We start from the raw sequence: 17,204 nt of genomic DNA on the forward strand, positions 1-17,204 counted from the left end.
ATGATGGTGCTCCCCATGACAGTACTCTTGTTCTTGGGCTTGCCAAGCTCCCCCAGTCCCTGAGTGTTCCCAGTTTGTGAATGAAGGAGGAAGCGTTCCTCACCTGCTTTCTCCAGGTGTGATAAGCAATTAGTACCGGAGGGAGTGGACCAATGAGACAGTGCTGGGCCTTGAGAACCTCATCCACCTGGGGGAGTCAGCACAGGATGGGTAAACCAGCCAGGAAGTTCCAAAGCTTGGGGGTGAGGAAGAGTCTGGGAAGATGGCAAAGTCTAGAGGTTCTGAGGTTCCATCAGTAGGTTAGATAGCAGTACCCCCAGGCCTGGCTGGGCCTAGAGAGGGGCAGGTGGGCATGCCTAGAAGACCCTGAGGAGGCTGTGGCAGAGCCCACCTGAAGACCTAGAAATCCCTCATTTCACTGGAAGGCATTGGAATCATGATTCTCATTTCAAGCATGGACATGGCTGGTCAAGCCACCCAGATGGGCTCTGGATGCCCTATGATGGGGAGAAGCTAAAGGGCGAGGGCCTCCCAAAGGCAGCAGCAACTCCCACCTCCCAGATGGGTTCTGGGATGGCCAAGGTTCATGGAGGGAGGGAGAGGAGAAGGCAAAGGTCGAAGGTGACCCCAATGGTGATGGCCCCTCAGGACTCCTCTGGCCCTCCTCCACCGAAATGCCCTCTTTGCCAGAATTCCTATTTATAATCCTGCTCCTACTCACCATCTCTTGCCGCTCTGCACATCCTTCCTTATTTCTAAAGGTCAAAAACTTGTCCTTTCATTCTGAAAACCTAAGACTAGATTCAGTGGAAATGGGCTGGGCCTCAGTGATCAAGGTGGGGATGGGAGAGGACAGGAGACAAATCTCAGCCTTGGATTGGTCCCCTTCTCTCTCTGCCCCATCTCCACAAGGAGACTCACCAATTACTCTGATCTGACATGAGGAGGGCATTCTGGCCAGAGCTGCCCCCTGGCTCCTTAGGGTTTATGGAGCTTGGCTCAATTCGGGACAGCAGAATTGGGCAGGAAGGTCCAGCTGGGCCCTGCTCTGGCTCCAGTCACTGCCAGTCTCCACGGAGGAAGACCAGAATCCCTTGCCCTATCTCCCAACTCGCTTAGCCCCAGGCCTGTCCCTCAGGCAGAACTGAAGGTTCTCTGGGCAGTGTTTATTCCCCAGCAACACCTCCTGACCCCGGAGAGTGCTGGCCAGGGGCCTGGCCCATCTTCCCCTACTCCAGAGCCAAAGCTTTGGAAGCTCCACAAAAGAGGGGCTGCTCTGGCAGCTTTTGTTCTCATAAAAAATGTATGCGTGTGGGAAAGCCGGAGGATGACTCAGTCATTCCTGCCTCTCCAATCCCTTTTTTGGTAACAGTGAGGCTGGAGTCATTCTCCTCCAAGCCTTTGGGAGCCCCCCCCACCCCACTGGCTCTGCCTCAGGGCCGGAGCTCTTGGGGTGCATTTGGTCAGATCTGGGACCTTTGCCCATCTTTCTTCTCTTCGACATCATTTTTATCCCCTTAATGAGCCAATGCAGGCTCATGATCCTAGAGTTTAAGGGTTGGGGCACCTGAAAGGTTTAAAAAAAAAGTCTGAAATGAGCATTTGCGGGGTTTTCCATCTTTTATCTGCTGGTTCTCCTCTGGGAGGTTCTTCAGTCTCCAGAGGCTGACTGGGTGGGTCTACATGTGACTTCCCACCCTGTGTTTCCTTAAGACTTTGCGATCACAAGGTCATCTTCTAAACTTGGGCCGTTGCCTTGGTCTCCTGTGCTCCTTGGGGAGCTGGTCAGTGTTGGCCGATCATTTCAGGTCTCCTTGTCAGGGAGATTGATTTATCCCAGCCTCAGTCTGACCTATTGAAAGAACTCTGGATGGTGACAAATGAGAAGCCGATAACGCCTCTCCCCAGGTCATTTGGAGGTGCTGGAAGCCCACACCTTGGCACTCACCCATCCGTTCTCTCTCACTGCGGCTCCTTGGGCTCTCAGCTCTAATGATTCCTGTTGTCTGACTTTACACAGACCTGTGATTCAGGAATGACTCCTCCAGGGGCACCGGTCACCCTGAGATTGGGGGAGTTGGACTGAGACAAGGACAGGCTGATGGCAGGAAAATGTTCTGGGGATGTGAGTCATCCCACTGAGGAATGGGCTGTCTTGGAAGGAAGGGGGCAAGCTCTCTGTCCATTCTGCAGGGCATTCCTTCTCAAGTCTTTGTGGGCCTGGCCATGACTGTGCCAGGGAAGGGAGGAAAGGCTGTCCTCCTCTGAGAGCTTTTTCCCTTTGTTCCTCAGGGGTCCTGGGTCACCCAACTTTGCTCTTCTGCCTGAAGCTGGGGACTCTGCTCCTCTCCCCAGAGTGAGGGTCTCACTACCTGTCCCTAGATGCAGTGGCAGAAATGAAGGTCTACATGTGCTTCTGCAGTGAATCCCCAAAGCTAAGGATCTCTGCCCAGGACCTAGCCCTGACTTGGTGACCCAGTTCTGCCAGTTTATGATCTGTCAACACCCAGAAGAAATGACTTGTTAAAGCTCCTCAGTGGGGATCCTATCAGATTGCAGGGAGCAGCAGGGAACAGCCTACATGTCCTTCCAGATGGCTTTACAAGTCTTGTCCAAGTTACAAGGGGTGAGCTGTTCCCCAGAGATGGGCATCCTTACTTACATCAGTGACAAAAGGGCAAGCCCCTCTGGACGGTGTCCTTCCAGCATACAGAGTCAGAGTGGGGCACTGGGAACCCTAGAACAAGAAGATGCTGCTCAGGCTTTGGGTCCTTCTCCTAAATTCACTGACATTTCTACATTTGACAAGAAGGCAGAGTCATGGACTGTGGACACAGCAAGGGCAGGCAGAAAGTGTCCGTGAAAAGGGCACGCTGACCTTGGAGGTCCCACCCCAGCACAGTCGCTTTCTATGTGACCTTGGTCAGGCCCTTGGTCTCCTAGGGTTTGGACTTCCTAATCTTAGAACCATGAACTGGGGAAACAAACACCTGGGGCAGCAGGGTTTCTGTCAACGTTTTGTAAGTGGAGGGTCCAGAGATGCTGGGTGTGGCCCCAGATCCTCCAAAGCGGGGCAGCAGGAGGGGTTTCAGTGCCTGGGGCCTAGGTGCCCTGCTCAGGATTGGGGTCCTTCTGTCCATCTGCACCTGGGCTAATTTTGTAGAATGAGGAAAGTGAGAACTGTCTGCCTAAGAAACAGATTCAAATTTCTAAGACCAAGACCATCCCTCAATAGCTAAAGGGAAAGGCTAGAAGAGGTGCTTCTAAGGAAATCCAAAGCACCCCCCAGGCAAATGAAAAATGCTCCAAATCACCGAGAATTAGAGAAATGAACTAAAGCAATCTGAGATAAAACATTAATTAGGGCCACCTACAAGCCAGGAGAGCAAGAGGAGCCCTACTCTCAAGTCTCTTATACTCTAATAGAGGAAGACAAAACATAAAGAAAGGGAAGCTGAGGAAGGTAGAAAGGAGGAAGAAAAAGGAAAGGAGAAGGGAGGAAAAGGAAGGGAAGAAGCAAAAGAGGAAGGAAGGGAAGAGAGAAGGAGGAAAAGGAAGGGTAAGAAGGAAGGGAGGAGGGAAGGGGGGGAGGAACAAGACAATTAGAGTGAAGGTGGAGCAGACCAAAGAGGGAATTTAAAGTGGAAAAATTGTCCCACACCTCCCAGACTGAGAAGGTAGCAAAAACCAAGATGCTAAATATTGAGGGACCCACAGGAAAGTGGGTGGAGGGAAGCATAGCTGTTGGAACTGGGAATTGGTCCAACCATTCTGGAAGGCAATTTGGAGCTGTGACTAAAGTCACTAGCCTTGGAAGGTCCTTTGGCCCATACCCCAGACAGGTCCAAGAGAGGGGAAGGACCTAGAGGCACAAAAGTATTTCCTGAAGTTCTTTTTTATGACAGTTCCAACCTGGAACCTAGGAGGCCGCCCACCTCCCGAAACGAATGGATCTGAGCAGAGCGGACGGAATAGCTGTCTGTGCAGACCCTGCGAGGGCAGAGGAAGAGGCAGAAGCAGGTGGAGGTGATTTGCAAGATGCCATCCACAGAACCAACCCCCTTTGGAAAGCCTAGGGGACTGCTGAATGAAGGGAGCAGCCCAGACTCTGCAGCAATGGGGAAACTCCAGGGACGGACTATCGAGTTGAGGCCAGGGTGGGAAACTGGGGGAAGGCCTCTTTGGGGGGTAGTCGTGATCTTTTCCATTTTTGACTTTTATTGCTCAATTAGAGAGGATAAAGGAGAGGATGTGAAAAATAAAAAGATAAAACTTGGGGGGAAATGAAAGGAAATGTTTTAAACTCTCCTTGTAAATCTCCCTTGTAAACTGGAAAGTGCATTTTTAAAAATGAAGGGTCTCGAGAGGAACCAGGAGAATGTGTCCACAGGAGAGCCACGTTTTATAAAACACTAGGAATACCTTTGCTTTTCTCAGCAGAGCAATGGTCCAAGACAAAGCCAAAGGGCTGCTGGTGAAGCGCAGCGGCCTCCCCTCCACAGAGAGCCCATCCCCCAAGACTGAGGGGCTCTTCCCGCCTTTTGTGTCTTCTTTATAGAATGACAACTCTGGGAAGGTTTGACATGATTGCTCCTCTGTACCTACCCTAGATGGTTTACCATCTCAGGGAGTCAGAATTTGGATCTTAAAACTTGAAACGAAATGTTAGAAATTGTTTTAATGTAATGGGGGGAAGTATTGTTTTAAAATATAACTAGGAAATATTTAACAAAATAAATACAAATGCAATAAACCATCAAAAACTGCAGGGGGTGGCCTAAAGGGTCTCTGGGGTCTCTCCTAAAGTTAGATTTAAGATGTTAGAATCTGTTCTCCATCTACAAGCGCCTATGGACAACTCCAGAGAGGCTGACCCTGAACAGAAGAGGTCGGTGACATCTGAATCCCCCAGTGGGGCATTTTTCAGATAAGGAGGCCTGGAAGCCTTTGGCTCCCAGGATCCGGAGGAGAAGGGGAAAGGAATCACCTAGCCCACCCCCTCCTGATCCCCGGCTATGGCTCTTCGATGTGAAAAGCTAATGGACTGGGTGGGAGTGTATCCCCCAGCGCTGGAGAAGAATGTGAAGAGTAGGGGAGGCAGCTGCTGCTGATTGGAAAGCTTCTGCCTATTCCCTCGGGATCAAAGTCCAACATGAAGCCCCCAGTGATAAGGAATGCCTACCCCATGGACTGCATCCTTAGCAGGTGACCTCCTGGGACCTCAGTGTTGGCCCCACTTTGTCTGTCCTCGTGGACCCTGGTGGGTGCCTACCGCCCATTGAAAGACAGAACTAGAAGGTCCCCCTTCTTGTCCCTGGTATTCCCAACTTCCTCTTCTCTTGCCCAGAAAAGGAGCAGAGACCAAACAGAACCAAAATCCCTGTGTCATAGTGAATGGTCCGGTCTGAGGAACCCTGAATGGGAATGAAAGGTAGCTAAGTGAATCTAGGCCAAGGTGGAGATGGAGGGGAAGGGGAGCTGAACTGACTTCATTCCTTCCCAAAGGTATCCTGTGCCCGGGCAGTGGGGCAAAACACAATGGGGAAGGTGATCTCTTCAGTCCATGAAGCCCTTGTGGTGGTGCTGGCGTTCTAGCTGGGGGCTCATAAGTCTTATGAGATGAGAAAGCATGGGAAGGCCTCATGTGGGAGGCACTTTGGAGGAAACCTCCCTTAGGTCTGGGGGGGCAGGGCGAGGGGTCAACAGGTGGACAAAGGCTCAGAGATGGGAATCAAAGGGCAAAAGGGGAGCTGCTCTGGAGGAGAGTCACATGGAACCCTGGAGAGGAAATTGGAAAATTGACGGAAAAGGTTTGAAAAGTGAGGCTAGAGAGACTGCCTGACACTAAGGAAGACACTGAAGGTCTTTGAGTTGGAGAGTGGCCCAGTCAGAACTATGCCTCTGGAAGGTTTGGGGCCAGCTGTGTGCGGGCAGAGAGGGAGAAGGGAGCCTGGAAGCGTGGAGGCGATGGCGGTTGTCCAAAGCGGAGGTGATGGAGACCTGAGGTAGCATCCCTTCTGGGAGGTGAGAAGAGGAGTGAACTGGGACGGAGGAGTTAGTCCATGACTGAAGTCACAGGGTTGGAAGCTGCAAGGGACCTCTTGGCCTCTCGTCCAAGCCAGCATTGAAGTTGTCTCTGGAACAGACCCCACAAAGGGTGTCTGACTCTGCTTGAAGCCCACCAAGGAATGCAAGCCCAGACTTCTCCCCTTGGAGACAGCTTCAACATGGGGAAGATTCTCCTGCCTAAATTACCTCTTTGCAACTTCTCTCCCATTGCTCCTAATTCTCCCTGTGAAGCTTGGGCCAAGGCTCTCCTGTTCCCCCTCTGCCAATCTCTTCTCCAAGCAAAACCAGCCAGGTCCTTTAGCTGCTCTTCAGATGGCCCTTCCCCATGCCGATCTCCCTTCTCCAGTCACTGTCCAGTTTGTCAATGACCTTCTTAAGAAGGGGACCATAACTGAACCCAGGACTCCAGATGGGGAATGACCAGGGCAATGGGCCACCTGTCACTTTCTCATTCTTAGAACTCATGTCTCTACATGTAGCCCATCATTAGCATTTTATTTTATTTTGGGTTTTTTTGTGGTTTTTACAAGGCAATGGGGTTAAGTGACAGCTAGGCAATTATTAATTGTCTGAGGCCAGATTTGAACTCAGGTTCTCCTGACTCCAGGGCCAGTGCTCTGTCCACTGAGCCACTTAGATGTCCCCATGGTTAACATTTTAAAGATTCAGTTATAAAAACAATGTAGTATTTTAAATGGGGATAGAAATCTGTCTTATCCTCAAGGAAAAGAGGAGACAAAAGGGGACGGGGAAAAGAGGACAGGGGTAGGGGGGTGGCTAGGTGTTCGAAGAGAGAGAAGATCATGGGAGAGGATAGTCAGGTACAGTGTACTTCTGAGGAGGGGCAGGGTGCAAGGAGAGAGAGAGTGGAATAAATAGAGGTGGGGAGGAATAGGGTGGAGGGAAATGTAGCCAGCAATAGCAAGTGAGGGGGAAAAAATATTGAAGCCCCTTCTCTGATGGACTTCTGATAAAGAATGCCACCCATCCCAGAGACTGAGCTGTTGGTGTCTGAACCCCGACCCAAGCAGACTTTTTTCTCACTGTATTTTTCTTGAGGTTTCTGTTAGCTTTTACAACATGACTACTGTAGGAATGATTTTCATGGTTACACATTTTTAACCTCCACCAAATAAGTGACTTTCTCAATGCGGGAGGGAGGTGGGAGGAAGGCAGAGAATTTGGAACTCAAGGTTTTTAAATGTCAAAACTTGCTTTTGCATGGAGCTGGAGGAAAAATTTCAAAATTTCAAAAAATTTCAAAAGATAAATAAATTTAATTTAAGCACACACACACACACACACACACACACACACACACACACACACACAGACATTTTGGTGTTACCTGAGACTTCACAGTCACTCTGCAGAGAATAATAGGAGCCTGAAGAAGCCCTGGGAGCTTGTTCAGCTAAAAAGACAAAGAAGAAACAAAGGTGAACATAATTTGCCATAAAACTGAGAGAAGCTGAATCCCAAAGACTGAACCCTTGATGTCCTTCAAGGCTCAGGCCATAAATCACCACCTACTGGGAGCCTTCCCTGATTTCCCAGAGGTTAGTGCTCTCTCTCTCCTGCTCCTGGGAAGGGAAGGGGGTTGCAATACCAAGGCTATTTCCCTTGGAGGGAAGGGGCAGGGGAATGGGGAGTCTCCAACCTGAAAAAGCTGGATAATTCTTAGGGTCTCTGAGATGATGGGGGACCTCACAGAATGTTGGGGAGCTGCTCATTCAGCATCCCCAGTGGAGCTCCCTTTTGGGGGAGGGGAGTCTCAGACTTCCAGAACTACCTGACATCAGATGTCTATACAGTCCTGGAACAAACAGGTGTGGCTACCCATACAGAGGGGAGGTTGGTACAGATCTGACTACATTTCTGAGGGAGATGAAACTGCTACTACAAGGGGTGGGCAGGGCCTCAGGGTTACCCACAAGGATGGAAGGAGAATTGCACTGACCTGGTGACAGCAAGTCCTCCAGAGGTTGGCACTGAGGGTGGGATGGAATAAAACGAGAACTCCCTTATTCCTGTTGACCACAGCTCAGGGCAGTTTCAGTCTGGGACAGGTTGACACTGAACTAAGACTTTTGGGACATGTTGTCTTTATATCCATATACCTTGCCTAATATGCCTGCACTGTGTAGGCACCTAAATATACCCTCTATATACCCAGACACAGCCTATGTACAAATACATACACCCTGCATACACACACACTCACACATCTCCATATAGCCATAGCTATATCTAGATAGAAAGATGAATAGATGACAGCAAGATAGATAGAATGATGAGAGACAGATGGTAGATAGATAGACAGGCAGGCAGACAGACCTGCAATTTATTGCCTGGCATCCCAGTAGAGGAACTGGGGACTCTTTTATGATTATCTGCACAGACTCAAACCCATAAAATCTTCCAGTGACATTCTGAGATATCAGCCCCAGAGGAAGCTGGGGGATGAGGACCACAGGAGTCCAAACTGAACCCAGTATTTTGAGGTGTCAGGCCATGGACGGCTGCCTATCTTCATGAATAAATAAACACATGGTAACTGAGGAAGGTAGAGGGATGGATAATGTAAGGAATGATGGGGCCAGTTCCCAAATGAAGTCTGGGGTTCTCTTATCAGAGACATCTTTCAGTAATAAATGGGACTAACAACTAAGCCTTACAGAAGGAAGAGAAGTCCAAGAGTTAATGCCCAGGATGTTCTGGGAGGCTGAAGACAGTAGTCTTGTAACTGAGTCAGTTCATGGGGACCTGAGGCCCACAGATCTAACCCTTGAACATACCTGGGGACTGACACCTGTCAGTTCTCTGAGTGTAGACATATGGAGAAGGAGAAACCAGTGAGAAGAGTCTAGGGAATCACATCCCATAATTTGTTCAGCAATTCCCCCATTCGTGGGCATCCCCTCAATTTCCAATTTAAGAGCTGCTATCAATATTTTGGTACATGTGGATTTTTTTATCCTTTCCTATGCTCTCTTTCAGATACAGACCTAGTAAGTGGTGCTGCTGGATCAAAGGGTATGCCTAGTTTTATTACTCTTTGGCTGTAGTTCCAAATTGCTCTCCAGAAAAGTTGGATCAGTTCCCAACTCCAACAATGCAGTAGCGAACTAGTTTGCCCAGATCCCCTCCAATATTGATCATTTTTCTTTTTTTTTTTTTTTACATTGGCCATTCAGATGGGTGTGAGGTGGTATCTCAGAGTTACTTGAATTTGCATTTCTCTCATCAATAATGATTTAGAGCATATTTTCATTTAAATATAGAAGTTTTAATTCCTTCATCTGAGAACAAAGGAACTTCATCCTTTGGCAATTTATCCATTGGGGAAGGATTTGTATTCTTACAGGTTTTGCAAGGTCATTTTTCCTGCATTTATTTATTCCCTTAAATGTGTTTGTGTAAAACCTTTTAATCAAAATTGTCCATTTTGGGGGATCCACTTTGTCTGACGTTTAGTTATGAACTCTTCCTAGCAGCAGATCCAAAAGGTAATTGCTAGCTGTTCTTCTATGTTTATCTAGAATATGCGCCCTTTAAAGCTTATCCAGGAGCATAGTATGAGGGATTATAGACTTAGGAAATAGAACTAAAAGGCAAGGAAGGAATAGAAATGTGTGTATTTCTTAATTACATATGTCAAAAAACCCCAAAAAATTAAAATTGTGGATGGCATTTTTACAAAAAACTGACTGCCTTCCAGGATGTAAGAACCTCATTAACAGTGGAAAATCAGGGATATCAAATACATTCTTTATTGACCATAATGTATGTTATGGTCATAACATATGACCATATGTTATAGTATAGTATGGTATGATGTAAAAATGTTAAAGGAATTTTGAAGGGTTCAAACAAACGAAAACCAAAAAATTTAAGCCTAAAGATGTGTTGGGTCAAAGAACACATCATAAGAAGCATTCATAATCTCATCATACAAAATGACAACAATGAGACAACATAACAAAACCTTTGGCATGTTTTCATAAAAGTCCTTAGGGGAAATTTTACATCTTTAAATATTTTTTTAACAAAAGAAAAAAAAGGAAGAATACATTGACACATCCACTTAAAAATTGGAAAGCCAAGTGATTAACAAACCTAAATTACAGACAAAAATAAAAAAATAGGAAAATCAAAGATATAAACACAATTAAAAGCATTTTTAAAAAATTGAATTAATAAATAAGAATATGAGGTTTTTTTTAAAATGGCTATTCTTCTGAAAATGAGAGGAAAATCTTAATTGCCAATATAATACTAAAAGGAAAATTCACCAAAAAATTCAGAAAAAATAAAAGGAATTGTTAAAAACAATTTTATTAATGAAATATAAACAAAACAACTTAAATGAAATTTTCTTTCCAATAATAGAAAAAGGAGGAATCCTACTAAATTCTTTCTATGATATATTGTCTTAATACCAAAACCAGAAACAAAATTGAAAATGAATACTTATATAGTCCGTATTTTAATATTGCTATTCATTAGAGATATCAGCAAAAAGGATACAGCAGCATACAAAAAAAAGATTTTATATTATAGTCAAATTGGATTTTTACCAGGAAAAAGTTGATCCCTGGAAAGTTGAAACAATATCTCACTACATATAGATCACCAAAAGCACCAAATAGATATGGGACTTAGCTATAAATGAACACAATAAGCAAATTTGGGAAGTAAGAAGACATTTCCAACAACTATAGCTAAGGAAAAATTTATTGGACAAACAAAGGTGAAAAGCTTCATAGGATATAAAATAGACAATTTTTAGTACATGAAAATGAAAAGTTTTGTGTAAACAAAATCAATGCAGCTCAAATTAGAAAAAAATATTTAACTAGGAAAAATCTTTGCAGAGCTTTCTCTGAAAAAGTCTAATTTCAAGATGCATAGAGGATAGATTTTAATTTATATGAATAAGAATTATTCCCCAAAGATAAAATGGTCAAAAATTATGAACAGTTTCCAGAAAAGAACTATCAACAACTATAAGAAAAAATACTACCAATTGCTATTGATAGGAAACATGCAAATTAAACTCTTATGATTCATATCACATCCATTAGAATAGCAAAGATGATTAAAAAGGAAAATAATTGTTGGAAGGATATGAAAGGAGAAATTCATTAATGAAATGTTAATAAAAATTGTGAATTGGTTAAGGCATTTTGGAAAGAAATTTAGAACAATGTTTTAACAGGGGTACCATCCTTAGTCTTATAGCCCCAAAAGATCTTTAAAAAAGGAAAAGGGCCCCAAAATACAAAAATATTCATAGAAGCACTTGTATTAAGGAATTGAAAGCATAATTTGTGAGATGATTAGTCAAATTATGTTATATTAATGAAATGACATATTATCATTCCATAAAAAATTACAAAAGAGACAGATTCAGAGAAACCTAGGATAAATTATTTGGATGCAGAAGAACAATGACTATAAGATCTATAAAAGAAATCAATATAATGTTCAGCCACACCTTCAGCAGAACAATGCTAAAAGCCACTGACCACCTCCTACTAGAAAAGCACTGGACTAAAGACACAAAAGAATGTTTTCAGACACAGTCAATGGGTGAGTTTGTTTTTCTTGGCTATGATTATTTGTTATAAAAGAGGGATTCCACATGGGATGGAAGGGAGAAAGTTTAGGGAGAGGGTCAGTAATAGTGATGCCTAAAATAAAAAAAGCATCAGTGAAACATTTTTAAATCCACAGAAGAAAACAGAAGGGATATGAGAGACATAGATTAGCAAGACAACTTTGGAACTAATTTGCTGAATTTTAATATTCTTTTAAAAGCCAAGTTCTACATAATGGGAAGTCATAGTTTCCTATCCAATTCTCTTTTACTGTTTTTATTTGCATATGGAAATATTGCCAAGATCAGAATGATAACAAATAAAAACACTTTGAAATAAAGCTTTAAAAAAACACAAAGGGGGAAAGGACAGAAGGAAGGAAGGAAAGAAGAAAGGGGGACAGACCACACCAGAATAACCCCATTTCCTTTTATGACATGGTTCTGTCTGATAACACAAGGGAATGCTGTATTTTTAATTTTCTTAGATTTTTGCAAGTCATTTGACTTGCAAGTCTTATATTTTGTTTATAGAAAAGATGGAGACATGTGGACTGCTAAAGAAAAAAAGATACTAAAGGTGGGCTACCAGCTACACTCAGTAATTTTTTAAATTTAAGCATGTTTTTCATAATATTTTATTTTTTCTTAAATCACCAGACAATGTATCTGCCTTCCTCCTCCCTGAGAACCATTCCATGGAACAAAAGGTTTATTAGAGAGGAAAAAGAAAATAACCAGCACAAATGATCAATACATTGACAAAGTTTGAAGCCATGAACCATGTATGACACCTTGGCATCCTCTCATCTTTCTTCATTTGAATCCTACTATATCTTTAAAATTTTTTAGTTCATATTTGTCCTTGGCATTTTATTCCTTGTGGTTATGGGGGATTGTTTTCTTGGCTCTGCAGATCTCACTTAGCTACAGTTCACGTAGCTCTTCCCAGGTCTCCCTGGATTCATCACACCCATCATTTCTTATAGCACAGTAATGGACCACAATGGGCTTTTGTTTTTAATTCAACTCTGACTCCTGACTCTTTTTCAAAAGTTCTGATAGATTACTTGCTGTCATGGGGAGGGGGAAGAGAAAAAAGGGAGGAGGAAAAATTAGGAACTCAAAATCTTCCCAAAAATTAATGTTGAAAACTATGTATGTAAATGGAAAAAAATTAAACTTAAAAAAGAAATAAAAAAGAAAACAAAGCAATGTAATGCAAGGACGAAAAAGCGGAGTATATGGGAACTTTTTTCCCCTTCTGATGGCTTTCTTGAGGGTATAAACTCAGCTCAGTAAGGGGTTCAAAGGGTGTGGATTGTTTAGTCACTTTATTTCCATAATTCAAAATTGTTTGTCCAAAATGGTAGCATTAAAAAGCTCCACCAGCAATGCATTAGTGTGCCTATCTCAGCACAATCCTTCCAACGTTGACAGCTGCCATTTTTGTCATTTTGCCAATTCATAAGATGAGAGGTGAACCACAGGGTCCTTTTGATTTGCATTTCTAGGTTTATTAATAATTTGGAGTCTTTTTTCATGTGGTTGTGATCAGTCATTCCTACAGATCTGTATCTCTCCTTGTTGTCTGTCTCCTTGGAATGGAAGATCCTTGTGAGTCAGGCTTCTTTCATCTTGGGTACTTATATCCTCAGGTCTGAGTTCAGCACAAGATAGTGAATAGACTAGAACACCCTTGGGTCCCTGCCAACTCTGAAATTCTGCGATTCTCAGAGAAAATATTGACTGAAGAGATGGTCAGAAAGTAGAAACCTACATGGGCTACCACCACCACCACCACCACCACTACTACCACTACTGCTGCTATTACTACTGCAACTACTGCTGTCTTTTATTTTCAAAGAGGACCAAAAACATCACAGATGTTGTCTTGACTTGCTCATGAATCGGATTTAAGTGAGGCAGAACTGTACACCATCAGTAACAACTCTCTTCCAGAGTTATTAAAGTCTAGAGGCTGGACAAAAGCCAAGACGACTGGTGATGGCCCCAGGTACAGTGGATGACCTTGACATCCTCCATGTCAGACCAAGCTCTAAGCACTCTCCAGAACCTGCTTTGGTCGCTATTCATGGCTGTTGGATCAAATTGTTCTCATTCACTTATTCTGCCTGGGGAAATCTTCACATGTTTGGGGAGGACATCCCCTAACTCATGCATAGATTTGTGCCCTGACAGTTACCCTGCCTTAGCCAGAGATGGTTTGACTGGAGTGTGGCTGCTGCCCACACCACAACTTCTTGGAGTCAAAGGTAAGAGTCGGGTGAATCAGGTACATGCTGCAGGGAGATGAGCAGCCCTGAAAAGGGCTTGGCAAGGCCTGTGTGGATGGCATGGTCAGGAAGACTCACACCTCTGGTGTGAATAATGATCGAGATGATAATAATAATGAAGAGGATAATGATGATGATAGCTAGAATTATCATGTATTAAGGCTTGGAAAGTGCTTTGTCAATATTATCTCAGACTGTCTGGTCATCTCCCCTTTCAGATGCAGGGATCCGTCTGCCCCTTCTTGTTCCACCAGCAATGGAGGCAGCATGTCAGGGATGTAGGAGGCATCCCTTCCACAAGGCTCTGTTTCTATGGTAGCAGCTCACTCCACTGCCCTTTTTCTTTTCTCGTGAATATGGCACAAATGGGATATTCAATATTCACTTTTCTTTTAGTCCAGAGGACTGTGTTTTGGCTTGGGATTAGACCTGGATGGTGCCTGGTTTCAGAGAAGATGTTCCCAGTAAACATTGCGGGGCTCAAGGTGGGGGAGATGGGGGCTGATCGTATCACTGCCCAGTTGTTCCCTAGACCTCTGGAATCCACGTGCTGTGGGAACCAGGCACATGCTCCGAGGTCCCTGAACTCTTGGGGGGTTTCTCTTTGTCCACACTTCTCATTGGCCCCAGAACTCAGCCCCATGGAGGAGCCTTTCTCAGAGCCTTGCAGGCAGGCAGTCAGAGGGTTTTGTCTTCTCTAGGCAGAGTCCCTTTGCGTCATTCAGAATAGGAACCTGTAGGCCTTGCCTACTCCTCAGGTAGAAGCCAGGTGCTTCCCTGGGGCCCTGTGACCCCACCAGGGTTCAAATTGTGAAGGAAGGGTTAGGTTGGCTGATCCCTTGAGCCCAATCCAACCTTTACTCCAGTATTGTTCATTTGTGTAGAAATCTCTATGACTTCATGGACTTTATCCATGAGGCTTTTTTAGCAAAGCCCTTAGAGTGATCTGCCATTTCCTTTTCTATTGTATCCCTATTTCACAGTTGAGCCACAGAGGCAAACAGGGATTAGGTGACCTGGACACTCACAGAGCTAGTAAGTGTCTGAGGACACATCTGCACTCAGATCTGCTTTAACTCTAGGCCCAGTGTTCTATCCACCATTGCCCCAGCCCTTAGATCTGGTTTTAATCTGGAGATTCATAGTCAGCGCTCGCATGTGAAGGCCCACGGTGGTTTATATAGTACTGTCCTCACAACAACTTGGCACGCTAACCCAGAACAATCCTAGCCCTTCAACAACCTACTGGGGTTTGCAAGCACCTTATACATAAGAGGGAGTGTCTGTATTATTAACCCCTCAAATTACAGATGAGGAAACTGAGGGTGAGAGGAGCTGTTCCTTGCTGAGGAACACAGACAAGAGATGTCAGAACTAGGTCTTGAATGGATCTTCTGATGACCCTCAAGGCCAATGCTCAGTCATCAGACCTGGAGGAGCTTCTGCTCAAGCCTCTATTGCACTGGGTACAATAATGTTCTAGGAGATAGACACAAACCCAAGTGGAGAAGAGAAGAAGGGAGGTTGAGGAGAGTCCCAAGGAGACTTTTAAGACTGGAGAAGATGAGGAAGGACTAAGGGTTTGGAGCTATGAAAAGGGATTTTGAGAGTGGGAGAACTTCCTGCTTCCCCACATAGCAGACCCTTCCTAGCTGGCAGGACCCTAAAGAAGGCCTCAGAAGGGCTTTCCTGGGAGCAGAGGCCAGTCAGGAGCCACAGCTGGCCCAGGAAGGAAGACCTCCTAGGACGCTTGAGCTCTCAGACAGATCCTCCATTTCACCCCCTCTCTCTGTCCTCTACATCCCGCTCCCATCTGCTAGCCAAGTTAATCCCAAGCTGGAAAACTCCAGAACATTGAGAGGAGTTGCGACCACAGACCATGGGGACTGGTCCCAAGGCGTGCTGATGACAACTTCTGACTGGGAGGCCCTTCTACTTTGGAGGCATCCAAATCATTCTTCATTGTCTCATGTGGTGAGAGAGCCTCTAATCCTCCGAACACAGAAGGCTCAGCCCTGTAATCAGAGACTCTTTAAAAAGACTGTTCCTGGATAATTAGAGGCTAGCATCTGGCTTTGTCCCACAGCTGCCAGTCCCCAGCTGTGGTCTGCTGCTCTTTGTTCTATTTAGGAAGGTGAGCCTTATGGTCCAAGTGACCATTTCTTACCAACCCTGGCTTTTCAGGCAATGTCAGAGAAGTCCTTCTGGGAGCACCCACCATTTAAAAATACATATCTCTAAAATGACCTTGGGCAAAGGAGAGGCAAAATAATCATAGAAATGCAAACCAACAAGAAATCAAAATGGAACCCATAATTAAGAACAGATGGAGAAGGACAGATTCTGGTGACTTGAGTGTCCTGCTTAACTAAGATTCCACAAATGATTCCTGCTAAAATGATCCAATGGACCTGTGATCCTTCTGTGGACTGGTATCTCTCCAGTGCAGATCAAGCCCCTTCCACATCTGGCCATCCTGGGTGATCCTTGTCTGTGTCTTCCCCAACATTATCCATCAAGGTCTTCCCCCAAGTGGAAGCATCCCTTTGGAGTTTGGAGTTTTATTGAGATACCAAAGCAATGCTGGTCTGCCGGTCTCTTGTCCTGGAATATCAGAAGGATTTAGTGTTGGATCCACTATAGAATTTCCTGTAAACAGCAGGTGGTTCTGGGGAGTCACATTGAGCAGCCCCGTTGTCCACCCTCCACTGAACTGATAGTCCTGAGTGGGCTCCTGTACATGGCTCCCTGCCTCCTCCTTCATGGGAGCAGAGCTTCTCTTGGGGCTCACTCCCCTCACTTGCCTCAGCAGTCAACCCCAATAGAAAAGAGAAAGACTCACGCCTTTGTCTGTTCAGAAACTGGAAAGGGCCTCAGCACTTGCCATTTTTAAACCTTAAGGATGTGTTCACATTGGGACCTTACCAGGTATGATCTCCCTGCAAGTCTCTGCTTGAAGAATTCCATCCTCTACCCAAAGGAAGTTTTCCCTGCCCCATGAACGGTTCCCTTTGGAGCTTGTCTCTGATTTACCCCCCCCCCCCCATCTAGCTTGTAGATATGCTGTCTTGAAGGTAGACACTTGGTGCTTATTTTGTGTCTACTGAATTTTTGTGTCTGGTATGTGATTCATCCTTCCCCAATAGGACGTAAACTTGAAGGTGGGGGCTGTTTTGCTAGTAGGTCAATGAGAAATGATGCTGAGATGAATTCAGTTGAAATGAGCTGAACTGGTG

Source organism: Macrotis lagotis, chromosome 4 (assembly GCF_037893015.1).
Source record: "Macrotis lagotis isolate mMagLag1 chromosome 4, bilby.v1.9.chrom.fasta, whole genome shotgun sequence".
NCBI lineage: Eukaryota > Metazoa > Chordata > Mammalia > Peramelemorphia > Peramelidae > Macrotis > Macrotis lagotis.